The sequence below is a fragment of the Ambystoma mexicanum genome, chromosome 1q, assembly GCF_040938575.1.
Source record: "Ambystoma mexicanum isolate Mex_15411 chromosome 1q, UKY_AmexF1_1, whole genome shotgun sequence".
Lineage (NCBI taxonomy): Eukaryota > Metazoa > Chordata > Amphibia > Caudata > Ambystomatidae > Ambystoma > Ambystoma mexicanum.
The window spans coordinates 928526192-928543499 of record NC_090922.1 but is presented as its reverse complement, the minus strand read 5'-3'; the positions used below and the strand labels follow the sequence as shown (position 1 = coordinate 928543499).

At 42.7% G+C, this 17308-nt stretch overlaps 1 protein-coding gene across 3 annotated transcripts in view; it reads left to right on the top strand.

The window, feature by feature from the left end:
- The window catches only part of CDC14A (cell division cycle 14A), a 1359412-nt gene that overhangs the window by 1314813 nt on the left and 27291 nt on the right, over positions 1 to 17308 (top strand). For 2 of the 3 annotated variants that reach the window (XM_069641576.1, XM_069641579.1), the window contains exon 17: positions 5645 to 5723. The exons of the other annotated variant lie outside the window; for it this stretch is intronic. The gene's annotated coding sequence lies outside the window, so the exon portion shown is untranslated. The remainder of the gene's footprint in view (positions 1 to 5644; positions 5724 to 17308) is intronic. 3 annotated transcript variants of the gene reach the window in all.

The following is a 17308-nucleotide window of genomic DNA, read 5'->3' as shown; positions in this document are numbered from 1 at the left end:
AGTTGAAAAATATGTAGGACGAGAATTCAGAAACTCCTTAATGATGACTCGATACTTGCTCCACAGACCGCTTCCCAAGCCACACCATTGCCAGTGCAACATCTTCTGTGGGGTCTTATGGGATGACAGCTGCAGTTCTCTTAGTTGTTGATGCAGGTACTCTTTGTCATAGCTGCGGTGTTCCAAGAATATACCTATCAATATTTGATACAGTGTCAATCAATGTCAGGGCTCAATAAGCCATTTGTAGGTTTCTGGTTAAAACAGGTGCAATGTACCGTAGGGGAATGTTTTGTATCATTTCGCCATTTCTTTGGTTTCATTGAAATTCTTAAAGGCTTCAGGGTAATCAAATGGTGCACATTTCTAAAGCAGGAATACTGGGGGGAATGGCATACCAGTACGCTGATGAAGCTTGCCCAAAAATGTGTGTGGCAATTTCCAATGATCAGACCAAGAAAATACAACCCGCTAGGGAGAAAGACTCCAGCTTTTGTTAAAAACAAGAGTTTTATTTTGCATTCAAAAAGAAAAAGGCAACAGGGTATTATGAATCCACTGACACAGAGCTCCCTGATGTCTTTCATACAAGGTTCGGGTTTTAAACACACATATATTCAATCATGATGTAATTGATATGCAGTGTTAATCCCCACCCTCATTGGCAGCTGCCTATTTACATGCTAAAGATTACATATAGCAACTGAAAAAATCAGGTGGGGACCACCTAATTAGCTCTGGTGCTCACAATTTGCTCCAATGAGAGCTCTATTCATTAATTTGTGATCAATAGATACCCTTTTTCTTCAATTATTATCAAAAGGAATATCGATTCTTCCAAATGGTCCGTCAAAAATAAACGCTGTGTTCAATTCCAAGAAGAATAACAAAAAAACGTGTTTATTCACACTGTTGCTGAGGCAAAAAGACCCAATGGTCTAATGAAAACCCTCTTATGCCAAGGTATGAGATTGACCTGGTTCACATCTGTACGGTGCATTTAGCAATTTTCAACATTTGATATTGATCACAAAGTGTGAAATACTGTTATTGAAGAAGTGAAATTAATGAATAGAGCTCTTATTGGAGCAATTTGTGAGCACCAGAGCTAATTAGGTGGTCCCCATCTGATTTTTTCTGTTGCAGTGTTGAGTAAGGCCCTTGTGTCACAGGGCTCTGTTTGATCTGGTGGCTCCTAGCACGCACAAAAACGTATTAACTATAAATGATAAATAAAGACGTTTTAATGCTTTAACTAATATAAAAAGTAGTGCCCACCTCTATCCCTCTTCAGTGATTACATATAGACCATTATCCAATAGGTTCTGCTGTATGTTCACTCATCTTCACCACACATGAGTAACGTCTGCATCCATCATGGAATGCTGCAGAGCAATTGGTTAACCTCAACTGGCACCACCCTACCTTTTATCCTAACCATGTGACATGCACCTGGTTATCAATATGAACTCAGTGGGACTCTTCGAGGTCAGCTTGTCCTTGTGGCACTGCTCTGGTCCGCGGACCACTCTCTGTTAGGGGGTTGGCTGCCTCTGCAGAGCCCCATCGCTTTACTGGTCAAGGTCCAGATGAGCACACAGACAGGCGATCGAAGGGTCCTTCAATAAATGATTTCTGCACCTACAACACACAATGTAAGGGATCACTCACCCAGTGAGGTAGAGTTGAGCAACCGATGGGACATGATGCAAATACATATACATCTCAGAGCTTCACACGAGAATAAATACTACAGAGGCAGCCCGAGATGAGAGCAGCACCCTGGGGGGCACTGTCCTATGAAGAACACTCACAGGATGTCCTTGGGGTCATTCACCTCGTCCTGAAGAAGGCTGCTAATACGAACATTCACAAGTTACATTTGTTCGATCTGAACTGCTATATATTTGCCACCGAAATGCATAATGAGCAAGGGGGAATTCACAAAATAATCCTAAGGTTGAGAAGCTTGGACTCTTGGAGACACTGTCAACATTTACCCACTGGACTTATCCAGCCTTACCCCCTGCAGCATCGGCAAAGAGTGTCTTTTTGCGTAAATAATCAATAGATACCATTGCTTACCACAGAGCTTGGAACATAGAATGTCTATGCCAGCCTCTTGGTAGGATTATTGCCAGTTGGACTACATGGTGGCATAACCCTTACAGGATTTCTATCTTAATGAGTCGATGCAAATCTGAACTGCACTCCAGATTCTATGTATATTCTCTGTGATTCATGCAACAGCGAACCTTCCTTCCTGGTGAACACCGAAGGGTATAACTAGGGTGATTTGTGATTTATTGTTTGAGAAATCCAATTGTTGTGTTTTCGCAACCAGGTCTAATTAGAGACCTGTTTTTTATATTTGCTTATTTTTAAGTTTGTGTATTACGTGTAATCGCCCACAGTAGCCCCCTGTTATTATATATTTTTTGGTGCATTAGATTCAAATTAGAAGTAATTTTACTTTTTGAGGGGTGTCAACATATATCTTTCATTGTTATTTGTGAAAATTAACCCAAATCAGGAGCAACTTCACTTTTAGGGTGTCAGCATATTTTTGTTTAATCAAGTCTTGTTGTTTGTGAAAATTAACTTTATTTTCAAATACAATCACTTGAGCCTACTGCTTACACCCTCTCTGTGTATTTCTTTTCTGGTAGCAGCACTTCTCCTTTTTGTTTGCTTGTTTCTTATGATTGCCCGAGTCTGCTACCGGTCACTTTGGGCAAGCCGAATCCCATGTGTAGGTCCTTGTGGACAAGGCAGCCATTTTCTCATCCCAGACACGTTGGCACCCCCATCATGCCCTCCCCACTGTATAGGCGTAATTTGTCTCCCTGGCACAAAACATAGATCATGTCATTGTCTGTTTTCATCTTTATTGGCCCCCAAACCCAAAGAGTGAACTTCGTGTCCCACTAATTAATCCAGTTCACAAAAGATTTAGAGCCCATTTCCCTGCACATCTGGTAGTTCAAATGAAGTGACCATCATTCGGGGGGCGCCAACATCTTAAATCTTGGTTCATGTTTTGGCATTGCAAGACCTTTGCCGGAATACGACCTTGGTACTAGACCACAGCCCTTCCCTTGTTCAGGTACACAAATTCCTACCCAATTAGTGCAAAGATCTTAACTGCTGTGGGGGCCTCTGATCCATGATAGATGATTGTGTCTGCTCCAACTCCTGGACCACATTTTTTTTGCCTGGGGCAGGGTTTCTGCAGAAGGTTAACAGTGCCGGCTTTTTGGTGCCCCCTGATTTGTTTCCTGTCCAGAACCTCGAACCAGCCATGGCAGAAACATAACAAAGCCCTGGATTATTGGATTAGCAGCCTCTGCGTGATAACCCACCAAGAGGTCTGCAGGGGTGGTGTCTCCTCCTCTTTCGACTCTGGGCTTGGCACATAGGCTTGTGGGTTAGTTGGGTATGGAAGGACTTTGGGACTGGGAGGATCACAAGCAGTGCATAGGTATGATCTCTGCTATGGAGATCTATCTGTGTCCTTGCCATCTTCCCCAAACTGAAATCTGTATGTCCAAGCCACCACACCAGTGTGGAGGGATCGCCCGTTAGGTTCAGCTATTTTGTCCAGTTTAATTGTTCACACTTCTATGCCATAAAGCAAACATGGATCAATCAAGGCCAATCAACAAAGATAAATGTAACTGAACCTTATTGAGAGAGTGTTACACTCTGGTTATAATAATACAAGGAAGGCACGACACATAAACTAAAATGGTTAGGTTACCTTCTCAAAAGGGATCAGTCTTTGCCGTTGATTCCCTTCCCGAGGTGCAGACCAAATATGTTTCTCTCAACAAAGCAACAAAGAGGTCATTTTCATTCTGGATAATGTAAAAAATAATGCACTCAACTCTTACGCATACTTTTTACATTACACAAGAATTTCATTGATATTTTTGGTGGAAGTGGGGGTACTGGGTGGAATTACATTTCTACCATCCTCATCCTCTCCATCATACACATCCACAAGTATCATCACGTGGATCAGTTTTTGATGGTGTGGGTAATGCATTGGATTCCTGTGTAGTACACCTGCAAAAAGCAGTTTGATTGAATAGGAATCCATTGCATACCAGCCTGCTATATGTAAATGCTGCCTCACTCAATGTTCTTCATCACACACCTTATCCGTCTCCTTGTCACCTTCCCCCTTGCCCCCTGCTCTCTTCAACCATTTCCAAATCCTCCTGCTCCTTAAAACAACCACAAACCAACTGACCAGTTTGATTTTTATGGAAACCCTGCTCCTCTCCCAATACTAATTTCTTCTAAGCTAGTAAATCGATGGATCAGAACTAGTGAGTGGTTGTCTGAAGCGGTTTTACCTTTTTCAGCGTTGAAAGCTGTAAATCTGACGTATTGCAGCATTATGTGGCACAAGCTTCAAAATGCTTGTCCAACTTTTTAGATCTGGAATCCGCAGAACAGATACCAATGGACCACCGACTCACACTGCTGGTCCTCTGAACCCGACCTCAGGGCTCCCGCTGTGCCTCTAGGTTAGGATGAGAAGTCCCTCAATGCAGAGAACACAGTGGGACTAAACCCCTCTTCCAGTGTTTTAGTCATGAGTGACAGGCAGATGTTATTTGAATGTACATCAGCACAATTCTGCATGTTAAACATTAGAGAGTTCCTTAAAAGGACAGGGACTTGCAGATTCATAATGCAACATCCCCCTGCATACCAGCGATGTGTGGTGAGGTCGGCCAGTGGATCTTTCCCACACAGCCCTCGCAACCAGCACCACACTGCACGGGTTGGCACCCGGCCCCCTTGACCACCCCAACCATCACCCTACATAAGATGCAGGACTTTCTGACAATATTCATGATTCGTTCTCGACAGTACTCGAGGGCCTGCTCCACATGGGGGGATACAAAAACACCAGCATGTATGTTGGAGGGTTCCTCCACTTATATCTGGCCCCAAGGGAGTCAAGGGGAAAGCGCTGTAAAAGAAAAAGTGGTAAGGTGGCAATCAGTGCATGTTCCCAGGGGTGGGGGGTGGGAAGCAGAAGAGGGAAGAAGTGGTAATGTGGCCGTGAGGGCTGTATTAGTACTGAGAAGATGCAGACTAATGGCTACTTAAAAGCCTGCTCAGCTCATCCTACGTGTGTGATAATGAACTCTCTAATTAGGTTGAGTGGTTAGCTACTCCCAATGTTAACACATCCCCCAAGTTTTATGTGAACTGAATTTTCTGGCAGAATATATTATGTGCTGAGGTGAAGTACGGCTCTGTTCTAGGGGAACAGAAGTCAATTGGCTACTTGGCGTCCTTGCCAGAAAGTCTATCCAGCTAATCCTGTTACCTCTTGTGTAGCAATGAACTCTCGTTGAGGCTCAATGCCTGTCGAAATGTGCGCACTAGAGTAAGAGCTGGATTTGTATGCACTGTGTGCATTGACAGTCCATGACAGAGCTGAGCATAATGGGAAAACCCACAGAGCATAGAGGTGGAGAAGAGGTGCTGTTGGACACTACTGGAATATCGACATTGTGGGGATGCCTCTGGTGTTCACAGGAAAAAATAACAGTTTTCTTCCAATGATATAACATACAGCGATGTAATATGAAATTGTTTTGACTTCCTTGTCTCTTTGTAGACGCCTGAAGAACGGTGACACATTCCTCAACATAACAGATGCATGGCACACTCAGGGTGGTGTGCACCTAACATTTCAGGTTAGTGAAGTGCTTTATTAGACTGACAAAATGTGCAATCATTTGAGAGCTATGAATATTGACTTGGACAATTTTACATGTACCTTATTTGATGGCCATCTCCTGAAGAAGGCTTCTGTGAAAACTCGAAATGCATTAGCAGCATTCTACAAAAAGGGCGGGCTATCACACAGTGCATACATCTTAAAGTGGTGAAGTTACATGTATCAGTCTAGCTTTGGACTTCCACTTCTTTGCGAAGAAACGTACATAGCACTTTAATTTAATTTAGAGCTATATTCAAGCTAACAGTAAAATCTGTTGTCAGACGGTGACTTTTAATATATTTCTGGTCAAGAAATTGCATTAGTTACGTTGGCGCTAATAATCTAGTAATTTCAGACAGAATGTCTAATGGCTTGTCGCTCAAGTGTTGTGAAGTGCTTTTGTTGATCCTGGTGAGTGAAACATTACTGTCAAAATGTTTTGGACATCTGGGCCAAATAACATCAGACATTTTAAAACATTTTAGAACATACAAATATACCAAATTCACAAACTTAAGTAAAACATTAATAAAATGCAAAATCGCTTCACAATATTAAGAACAAATCACCATTGATCCATAATTAAGATGCTAGATATTCTACCTGATCAACAGTTAATGAACACGAAAATACTACATTCAAAAATATAACTGTTGCTAAGATCAACACTGTACTCTCTCCACTACATATCCTCCACCATTCTTCAGCCGTTAATGTTTTATAAGTTGCCAAAATACTCCCAAAATGCAAAGATCTAAGAATACTTAATCCAGTACAGTGTACACCTCCATAATAAATGCTTTAGCGTTTCCTGCTCCAAGCAGAACCTGCATGTACAGACATTGGTCCCTATAAAATTGACAAGGGAACTTTTTTTTTAAACCCAGGTAAAACATTCAGTGCTTTGGAGTAGTGCTTAAAATGATAGAACAGTTTAAATGACTTAGTCTTCCTGAGTATTGATCCGGTCACTCTTCCCCAATTTAGCTTTCATGCCCATAGGGTTAAAGGCTAGAAGGTCAGGAGCCACGTCTAATGAGTCTACGATCTCTATACAGTCATGTTTCTATTGCAACAAAACTTTCTTTTTCATCATTTAGTGCAATCTTCAGAAATTGAAATATAGATCTAGTTTCCCATAACAGACATTTCCTGAAAAAGATAAGTGTTTTCCAGCAAACTATAGCGTGCAAAGAGAACAGCCCTAGCTAATAACTAATAGGCTGATTTGGCACGCCCTTTGGGAAAGCCAAAACATGTTTCCAAACCAGGCCTTCCAGCACTTCCCATACTTAATGTGACAAACATATGAAGGATTGCACCCCGCAAGTTAAAACCAGGACAGCTTTCATTTGATAAAATTGGAGGACTGGTATCAGTGAAAAACGCCCAAAACGTTTATTCGAGGCACACTCTTGTGCCGCCAGGCGCTTGGCTTTTGTTCTCAAAATATTTAGATTAGGGGTGTCTGGACGACGAGTGTTTATACACAAGCCTAGATAAATACGAGTCTACCAAATATAAGCCTCTGTTTTTCTTCAATGATTGTACACACATCACCGTCTGCTTTTAAGCACAAACAGTTAGGTGTTTATTCGTGGTATATACCGGGAGCATATCAAACTGCCGCTGAGGGCCGACGGTCGTCTGGTCCAATACCACCAGATCGTAGGCATATATCATCCAGCTAATCTGCCACTCATTTATATGCGGGGGAGAAATAGCGAGCCATAGTCAGTGTCCCCCAAGTCAAAAAGTAAAATGATTGAATTACGCCAGTGATAATTAGTAACCCTGCTTTAAACCCGTCTTGAGTGTAAATCACACTCGATATCTTCCCTCCTCGCTTCAACCTTACTTGAAGTGACGTTGAATTCTACAATGCCATCATAATCTCCACTAAACCTGCCAGACAACCACACTTTAACAGCTTGTCCCATAAAAAGGTGCGCTCTATGCTGTCAAATGCCATAGCAAAATCTTTGAATGCAAGGAAGATAGTAGTCCCCTTAGATAAGGCTCTTTTTTAAATCCATTTAATGTTGTTCCAACACCTTTCGCAAAACCTGATGGATATATATGACTTCTTCTACTGTCTTTGATCCAGGCTGTTAATTGAACTAAAACTAGAGATGCAAAAATGTTCCCTGCAATATCCAGAAATGCGATCAGGTGATAAGTTCTAGGGTCCATGATCGCCTTTCTTAAAAATCAACATGATTACTGCTGATTTCCATGAAGGGGTAATCTATTTATTTTTCAAGTCTTGCTCAAATATTGGATGTAAAAATTCAGTCCACTGTTCTGGACATTTTTTTTAAATGGCATTTGCGGGGTTGTGGCCTAGCTGGAAGCTGATGGAGTTGTAGGACCCATGAGCTCTGTTGCCCTGCCAGCGAACACGCACCTTTATTGGAACATTTTGAACGTCTTTAGCTCCCGTTGTGACAAGCTCCGATGGTGGAAGTTAGCCTGACAGTAGTTCAGTAAGAGCGAGTCCCCAACACGCTGCGAGATCCAGTAGCCCAAGATGGCTGCACTCCGCTAGGAGAGCGGGTGGGTCCGAATCCTGGGCCGGATGGCAGCAGCCACACAGGGCTGAGATAAGTGTCCGGATCTGTGATTGTAGAGGTAAGCATCAATGTTGTGAAGAATCCTGCGGATCTCTCACTGAAACCCTACCTAAAGTCTCCATTTAGGTGGCCAGGCGAAGGCAGACGCTTCCTGATCCCAACCCTGGGAGTGGTGTACTGCGGGAGGATCACCTGGGTGGAGACAGGGCCCTGGGAAGTGAGGAGATTCTGTGGGTTGAGACACAGTATTTTTTCTCTAGGAGGAGACCCTTACCACTATGCCAGAAGAGGTTACAACCCCCTACTAAATTTCAGGTGGTAAACCCTATGTTTGAATCACCAAAGCATATTATACAAAAATAATCTTTTTGGTTCCTAAAACCAAAGGCCCACCTCAATATCGAGGATAGATTACAAGGAATGGTGGAAATGTTGTCTTATCTAATGTCAGGCTGGCTGGCTGGTGTAGATAGTAACAAGAAATAGTATGTACATAGAATTAACATTGTGGTTGCCCAAGTCAAGATGGAGAGAAAGAAACTTAATCTGATTGGTTTAAGGAACAATGATATGTTTGGTTTGTCTGATTGGTTGAAAGGATAATGGGTTGGATTCTTGGGAGGTGAGCAAGATTCTAAACTGCCTTTCATCCATAGTAATTCAGTAGCTGGTTGTATTAGTTAAGCTCCCTAAGTAAGGCCTTTCAGAGTTCAGAAGATTTACTGAAGAAGTAAGAAAATCGATTGCTGTGCCAGATGAACAAGAAGACATCAGGTGGGATCGTTCCTTTTAAAAGTTTAAAGACTTTCACAGTGAACTTCCATTTTTTTTATAAGGAACTTAAAGTGTTAAGAAGTTATAAAGTTTACTGAGAGAAAACATTTTACAGTTTAAATACTATAAGGAAACAAGTGTAAAGACTTTGCGTGCAAGTTTAAATGTTAACTGCGTGAAAAGTGTTTCAATACTGTTTAACGCGTGCGCAAGTCCTCGTGTCTTCAGCAACGTCGTTATGGGAGCATGCAGGTATGCAGAGCGATAGTGTACGTGTCCTAATGAATAGCGCAAGTTGTTTTTAGCGCGTGTACAATTTTCACGTGAGTTACGTTGCGTATAACAGTGCGTGTTCGGTTTGCGATAGAGCGCAAGTCCATATTAACTGAGCGCGAGTTGTTTTTCAGCGCGTGCACGAGTTTTCATTTTTAGCAACACTACGTACAATTCATGTGCATGTATTTGTAAAAGTGCGTGTGAGATTTTTCAGCGCAAGGACAGTTTTCCACATCTTGTGATTTTGCGTGTTAATCGCATGAGTGCAGGGAGCGAGTACATGATTTCAAAACGTGCGCCAAGAAAGTAACTATAGTTTGTACAAGTAAAAAAGGAAAAATTCACACGCAGAAGGAGCAGCAGCATTCAAGAAAGTTTGAGTTTCTATTTAATGTAATTTTCACGCAAATGGGAATTCTATACTTCAAAGAAAGACTGCATATCTCAAAAGAATTTAAAGCTCAAACGTTATAGAGTTAAATGAACTTTAAAAGCAAAGAAGAATATCTAAGTCTGAAGGGTGCTTGCAAGAGTCATTTACTTTAGGATTGTAAAGAGACTTGATTGGCTAGTGACAATATGTACTAAAGCATCACAATAGTTTACAAGATATTCCATAAGGATAATTAACCTCTAAGTCTTAAACAGAGGTTTAAGAGGTAAAGAAGTTAGAGTATGTTTAAAAATAGTTTAAGAAAGGAAGTTTACACTATGCATAAGTAACCAAGTGTATTTGTTTACTACAGATACCAGAGCCTACCAGAAGGTTTCAGGGCTGCAGTGTCTCCGTTGTTATTTTCTCCAAATTCCCCTTTCCCTTTCTTGGGGTTCTCAGCTCAGCTTTTACTTTAGGGTTGAGAGGTGAACTCCTGGTGAGGGTCTGTGGGGCCAGCATCAGCTCCTGTGGAATTCAGTCAAGTCGGACCCTGACATCTAAATCATCTTCCTCTAGCAACATTAAAACATACAGCCCCTCTGTTAAAATGATTAAGGGAATTAAATCTACCCTTAAAAATACTCAAGAAGTATAAAAACCTAATTTTGATTAAGTGAACTACATGTCCCAGAATCCTCTAGGGACAGACGAGGAAGAGGGCTGGAGAAGCATGTTGATGTAGTAGTCAGGCAATTGGTCCTAACAGCTTTTGCAAGGGTCAAGCAATTGAAACTAATGCCTAACACCGGAACTCAATTGCCAAACCTGTGAGGCATAAAAGGCTGCAACAGGAGTAGTAGTAGAAGAGGACAAGGCTGGCAATTCATGAGGAAGTGTGATCATAGAATGGATGCCAGAACGTATATTGCCGTGGCTAAACCGAGGAAGACCTGCTAAGTGTGGAGTTTTCCCCATGTGCGACTAGTGGTTGTTTGCAGAGCTGTAACTGTGCAAAACCCTGAGGCCCGTAGCAGAAGGCAAGCCGAGGGACTGAGTGAAGGAGACTCCCAATTGCTTTGGCCGGGCTGGAGACAACCACGCTGTAGAAGTGTGTGGGTCCCTAGTGTGCCTGAAGCAGTAGAAGTTGAAGAAGTTGGAAACGTGAAGTAGCCCGCAACCCCCAGTGTTCCTGGAGCCAGTGAGTGAAGCTGGGCCTTCAGGTTCATTCTGCAACCCTTGCCAGTAACTTTTACCAGCTCTAAAGTAGTTTGCATAAGTTTAAAAGTGAGTATAAACTGTTTGTTGTTGTGGGAATCCTTTCTAACAATGGAAATGTACCATGCGCACTAATAATGAGTGCTGTAGTTTTTGCGTAAGAGGAAAGGCACATTATTTCCATTGTTGACCAATTTACTTTTGCCGGAGTGGTCGCGTGTCCCTAAGTAAAAAGGGAACGCCTGCCAAATCCATTCCGAAAAACTAACTTTGACTTTCACAAGTGTTACAAGTGAATACAGCATCAAAGGAAGGTCATGTGTGGCCAATTGTTTTCCCGAAAAGGAGTTTGAAATCATCTCTGTGATATTACATGGAAATACAATCGCTTGCAACACTTTAAGGTTAAAAATCTATCGTAGAGTGGTTGTGTGTACCTAAATCTGTTCTCCCTTTGAAGACTGAACCTTGTAGTACTCAGAAAATTTACTCTTTAATTCCACAAGTTGTGGTACTGATGAAAACAAGTATAACCCAAAGTAAGAGGCAAACCCTTTCCATGGTGAAACAAGACCTATTTAGACCTATCCACCCGATCTGCGAGGTTGTTAAAGGTCCACTATCCTTTGATACAAGTATGGCATTGTTACCTGAGGCTGGATGAGTGTCTGGACAGCGTCTGGGTAATTACTGAAACAAAGAAGGTGTGACCAAAGCTGGAGAAGGGAGCTGGGTGCTTGTAAAGAAGAGTAAGAAAATCATTTGAAATGCTGAAGTGAAGAGAAAGTCAGTCTTGGGGCAGAGGCAGGTTATACTTGTGGCAGTGAGCCAGACGGAAGAGGCAAAGCGGCTGACCTTTTCTTGGAGAACAGAAAAGAAGAGTGGCTTGCCTACCTGTAGAGGACACAGTGTCTTGTCTTTATATGCCTGATCATTCTGAAGTATAATGTTGAAACAGAAGTAACTGAAATGTGGTGGTGCTAAAACTGTCAGTGGAAGTCACGTTAAAGTTGGTTGAAGTAGTGACATACTGTGGAACAAAGGAGACTGTTTCCACAGTAACAGTAATAGGTTCCATGGTAACAGTATTAGGAGGGTGGTTGACAAGAGGAAAGCAACAACCCAAAGAGAAGCATCCTGACAATTATACCAAATGTACTGCAGAGATCATAATGAATTATAAAGTTGTAGAATAAGTTGTTAACCTAGTCTTTGCATTGTGACAAATAATGTTTGAAAGAAGATATCCAGGATTACCATTGGTGTTATCTTCTTGGCTGGAATTGGAAAGGGATCTTTTCAACTGAAAGCTGAAGAATTGTTAACAGTGGATTTTTGTTTGATGAACTCTTGTTTTGATTTAGAACTTACAAGAACTGGTTCAAGACTTTTCTTTTCCTTTGAAGTTGACTTTGGAAAACCCTGGGCAAGTGAAGGTCATCCAAAATACTGTTATTGTTATTCATTCTTTTATGTTGTTTATGAATTACCTTTGAATGTTTTGTTTAGTGTGACAGCCAGTTTGTCGTTTAGGAGTTATTCCCTTAGTTTTTAGGCCAGGCATGGAATTCCATGATAGAGTAGGGCAAGCAAGTATTTATTTACAAATGTTTTCTTTAATATATTATCATTTCTTGAGATAAACACAAGCAGTTGTCTGCCTCGCATTACTGACCCCTCAGTGTCCAGAACTCCATTCTGGCTTGAGAAGGCGGGCGTCAATCCCAGCACAGCTCACTCGGCGAGACATTGGCGTGAAGTGGGGCAGGCTCCTGAGCCCCGCAGTTGAAGGAGCTGCTGTGTATGCAGGAGTACAGAGGCAGTGCAGGTGGCGTGGAAAGGCCCTCTCATTGGGAGTGAGCCCCGGTACACCCCTTCTCAGAGCTGAGTGCCTGCGTGATGGCTGTGGTTTGAGAGGCTGCAGGAGGGGGCTGCGAATTACTGTGATGGCAGATTTACTGGCTGTTGGTACACAAAGTTGGGTTTGAAACTGGTGTTACAAAGAACTGCAGCCACCCTAACCAAGAATCTATATTTGCAGACAGCAGCGGAATTCATCATGAAGGCCAACAAAACAAGGGATAAATCTGCAGCCGCTATCATAGACTTGCTCCAGGCTTCAACGCTGGTATCCACGGGACCATCAGCTCTTGATATGGAAGTTCAGCCAGACACGAAAGGACACATCGCACAACTGTTTCCATCAATTCAAAAGGAGATGGCGGACACCCTTCAAGAGTTGGAGGGTTCTTTGCAAGAATTGGCTCAAAACGTTCAGAAAGCTGAGCACAGACAGTGATTTAGAAACAGCCCTTTGTGAACAGGCAAATTGCAATGACCAGCTAGAGCAAGGAAGTACAGCTCTTGAGGTGCACTGGACCTCATGTGAGGATAAGCTAGAAGATAGTGAAAACCAATCATGAAGAAATAACATCTGCATTGGAGCGATTCCCAGTGAGGTTGCTGATGCTCAACTGGAAACATATGTCCCGAGTTGTTTAAGGAAATATTGGGGTAGATGGAAACTGACCTCACATTGGACCGCATGCTTAAGCTCTATTCCCTTTCCAGCAGTGTCAGAACCTTCGTGGTGAATCTAATGACGTCCACACCTTTCCCTGAGGTAGTCTCTCCATATGGGGCCAGGGGACAGCAGCCCTGATCCTGACCCTGGGAGTGGCTATATGAGGGAGGATGACCTGGGGGGATGGGCCTCTGGGAGAGGGGAGGACACCGTTGGGAACAGTCACATACACACTGTTCCTCCAATGGGATGTTTCCCCTATTTCTCAGGGCATACTGGCTTATTACACCACTCACCCTCATCCATGTATTGAATCTAGTCGTAATATTCCCTGACAAGATGACCAGCAATACCTTAATTACTGAGATGAGGAAGTGGCAGGGAGCAGTAATTATTACTCCTGAAAGAATCCCGTACCAGCTTCCTCCAAAACACAAAGAATCCTCCATCAATTACTGAGAAGAGGAAGAGACAAAGGACCGTACAGATCAATAAGACCGGGAAGCCTATGCTGCAGTCTAGTCCTTGGAAACTCTTTAATCAGACTGGGAGATTTAAAAACCACACAGCGGACAACAATGCGAGAGAGCTGCAGATGCTGAGCTGCGCGGTTACCTGCACGAGCACCAACTGGAACATTGGGGAAGAAGACGCTGCAAAGCGAATCCACCCAGCAGGAGAAAGAACCTTAGTGCAGAGGGCACACTGCCTGAGAGGGAAAGGCAGCAGAAACCAAAGACAGGCATGGCAGAGGTGAAGCGTATGACCGGTCTCACGCCTAGCCCACAATCCGATGCAAACAGAAGCAGAAAGGCGCTAGAGACACTTGGAGCACCTGGTAAGCCCAGGGAAGTGGAGAGGGTTACCTTGTTGTCTGAAAGTGTGCGCTGCTTTGAAATATCTACCCATAAGATAAGTGAAATATGTGAAGAAGTTAATAAATTGAATAGCTATACCATGAGTGAGCAAAGTGAAGTATGTGAAGAAGCTAAAAGACCCATAAGCTATTCCACAAATGGGTCGTTGAACCCGCATTTTAAAGGGAGAGAAAGAGAAAACCGAGTAAAGGTGAACAAACTTGTGAAAGGGCCAAAAGTCCTTTTTATGAAGGAGAGAACCATTCAAGAAATACTATGCCAACATTCGGCTGTTATTGTTTGATGGGTAAAAGTGAATTGTAATAAACGTTTGATATGAAAGTCCTGGCAGGAGAGTATGCCAGGTGAAGATACAGGTTTAAAAGACCGTAAGGAGGTCCTGACAGAAGACTATGCCAGGCCAAATCAAGTGTTTGTTAAATTGCAGGAGACTCTTTAGGAAGTCACATGCCCTAGGATCTTGAACTATTTGAAACGTGATTTCTTTTTAACTTACCTGCAAAAAGGAAGCTGGGGAAGGGAACTATTTCCCAGAGAACTGTGCGTGTGCCAAGAGGGAAAAACCATTCTCTTAGGCTACAAGAAATGTGCATATTGGTAGCAGGAACCTGGGGAAGGCAGCCATTCCCTGGCACTGTGAACATTGTCCACCTGGTATTTTTGGTTGGAATTATATCTTTACATTGAATTGGAACAGTTGTGCACCTTGAGATCCAGAGAGAATATCCTTTGCACCTTAGAGTTATTTTGTAAAGTGTGTGGGCCAACATAGGATTTCGGACACAGGACGTATTTTTACTGTGGACAACTTGACAACAGACAGACCCTTAGGTTTTGGTTGAGGTAGATAAGTACCTCCTAGGATAGGGATAGTAAGACATTTTCCCAACCCTTTTGATTTAAAATAGGTCTATAGCCAAAACTATGAGTCCTCTGTGTCTGTGTCTCATCCCTGGTTCCTCACAACTTCTTCAAAAGCAAAAAACCTATCTTCCAAAAATCTAGGTCTCTGCAAGGTATTTCATTTAGAGGGAGCACCCTGATGTTGCTTCAGGATCTTGCACCAGGAACTATTTTAGAGAGTCATCAAATGAAGCCACTGACACAATGGTTAGCCAGCAAGGATATCCAATACAGGTGGAGCTACCCATTTTGTATCCTTTTCAAACTAGGAGTCCAACATCAATTCACCTCCCTCCAAGCAGTGATTGAAACTCTGAGGATCCCACGCAAGGACCTTCAGATCCCGGAAGATATGAGGAGCACTATCCTTGAAGTGACTTGTCCCGAGTAAAACTGAGGAGGGCCCGGCGCAAGGAATGGAGAAGACCTTCTTTGGACAGACGCAAGAGGAGTGGGGACTCGGAGGGTCCCTCCTGAAAGTTCTAATGGGCGGTTATGGTCACTCATAATGTTGCGGGGGAAGGGGGCGCGTTGGGGAGGTGGGATTTGAACATCTAAGGAGTTCATTGCAGCAGTCTGTACAATGTTCCAAGAAGTTGCAAATTAGATATGCTTTATGAATGTACAGGGCATCAGGAGTACCCACCCTGACGTATGTGTTTCTTTTTTACCTAATGTGTACCCCGGGCGGGGAGATTCTATGTTTGTGTTCTTTTTTTATGTGTTTCATGGTGCTAGTGTTCTTATCTGGTGGTTAGTTTGTAATGGAGTGCTTTATGACCATGTGTTGACTGTGGGGTGTGTGATTTCTCCAGATATGCGTCTATTGACAGAATGGGGGGGCTCCTCAACGGTGGTTGGAAAACAGGGAAGGGCTGAAGTTGGACAAACATGACGGGATTGGGTGATTTTAGGATTATCACTGAATGTGCAAGGGTTTAATTCCCGAAGGAAACAGAAAAGTGTATTATCTAAGCTGATTGAGTAGAAAGCGGATATTGTTTTCCTTCAGGAAAACCATCTGTTAGCCATTGATTGTCCTAGGTTTCATTCTAAATAGTTTCCACATCAATATTTCGCTTCACCTCAGTGTAAGAAAGCAGGGGTCGTAATCTTCGAGAAGATTAAGGTACTTAATGACGCTCAAGGGAGGTATTTGGGGCTTCATACCTGGGTTGGTGGTAGGGACTTGTCCTTGGTTTTGATGTATGGTCTGAATCAGAACCAGGAGGAATTTTAGCACAATTCCAAAAGGGGGATGTCATTATGGAGGGGGATTTCAATGTAGTGCTTGATGGAAGAATGGACAGATCGGGTCACTCTACCACAGCAGATTCCTTGAAAACCATTTCCCTCAGAAATGCGATTGAGGACTTACAATTGATAGAAATCTGGAGGAATTTACACCCTCTAGAAAGAGTTTATACTCACCTTTCACATGTGCACCATAGCTTTTCTTGTATTGACTATTTTCTGGTTTCAAGTTCTTTACAGGTTAAAATTGCTGATGCCAATATAGATTTGGTGGTGGTATCGGATCCTTCCTCCATAATGATCATATTGGATGCATCTGCGGCAGAGGCCAGGACAACTATGCTATGGAAATTGAATGATTCTCTTCGGGCAGATGTGGCTTATTGCACATCCATTCTGATACAATGTCCCAATATCTTCAGGAAAATGGGACAAAGAATACCCCAATATCGACTATCTGGGATACCTTTAAGCCCATGATACCTGGTGAGCTCATTAGCTTGGCTTCCGTGAGGAAGTGTATGCTACTGACTCAGAGACTGGAAGTGGAAAAGAGGGTACAGGATCTGGATTCTCAATATAAAAGGTATAGATCCAAAAGAACATATAGACATTTGTACGTTGCGAGGGCAGAATTGAAAGCACTTTTGGCAGCAGATATTTCCCATGAATTATTTTGAACTAAACCATTTTATTTCAGTACCTCAAATAAAGCTTCTCGAATCTTGGCATACAAATTGAGGGCATGTGGGTCAGCCAATACTATTTCTAAGCTTAAGGATGATG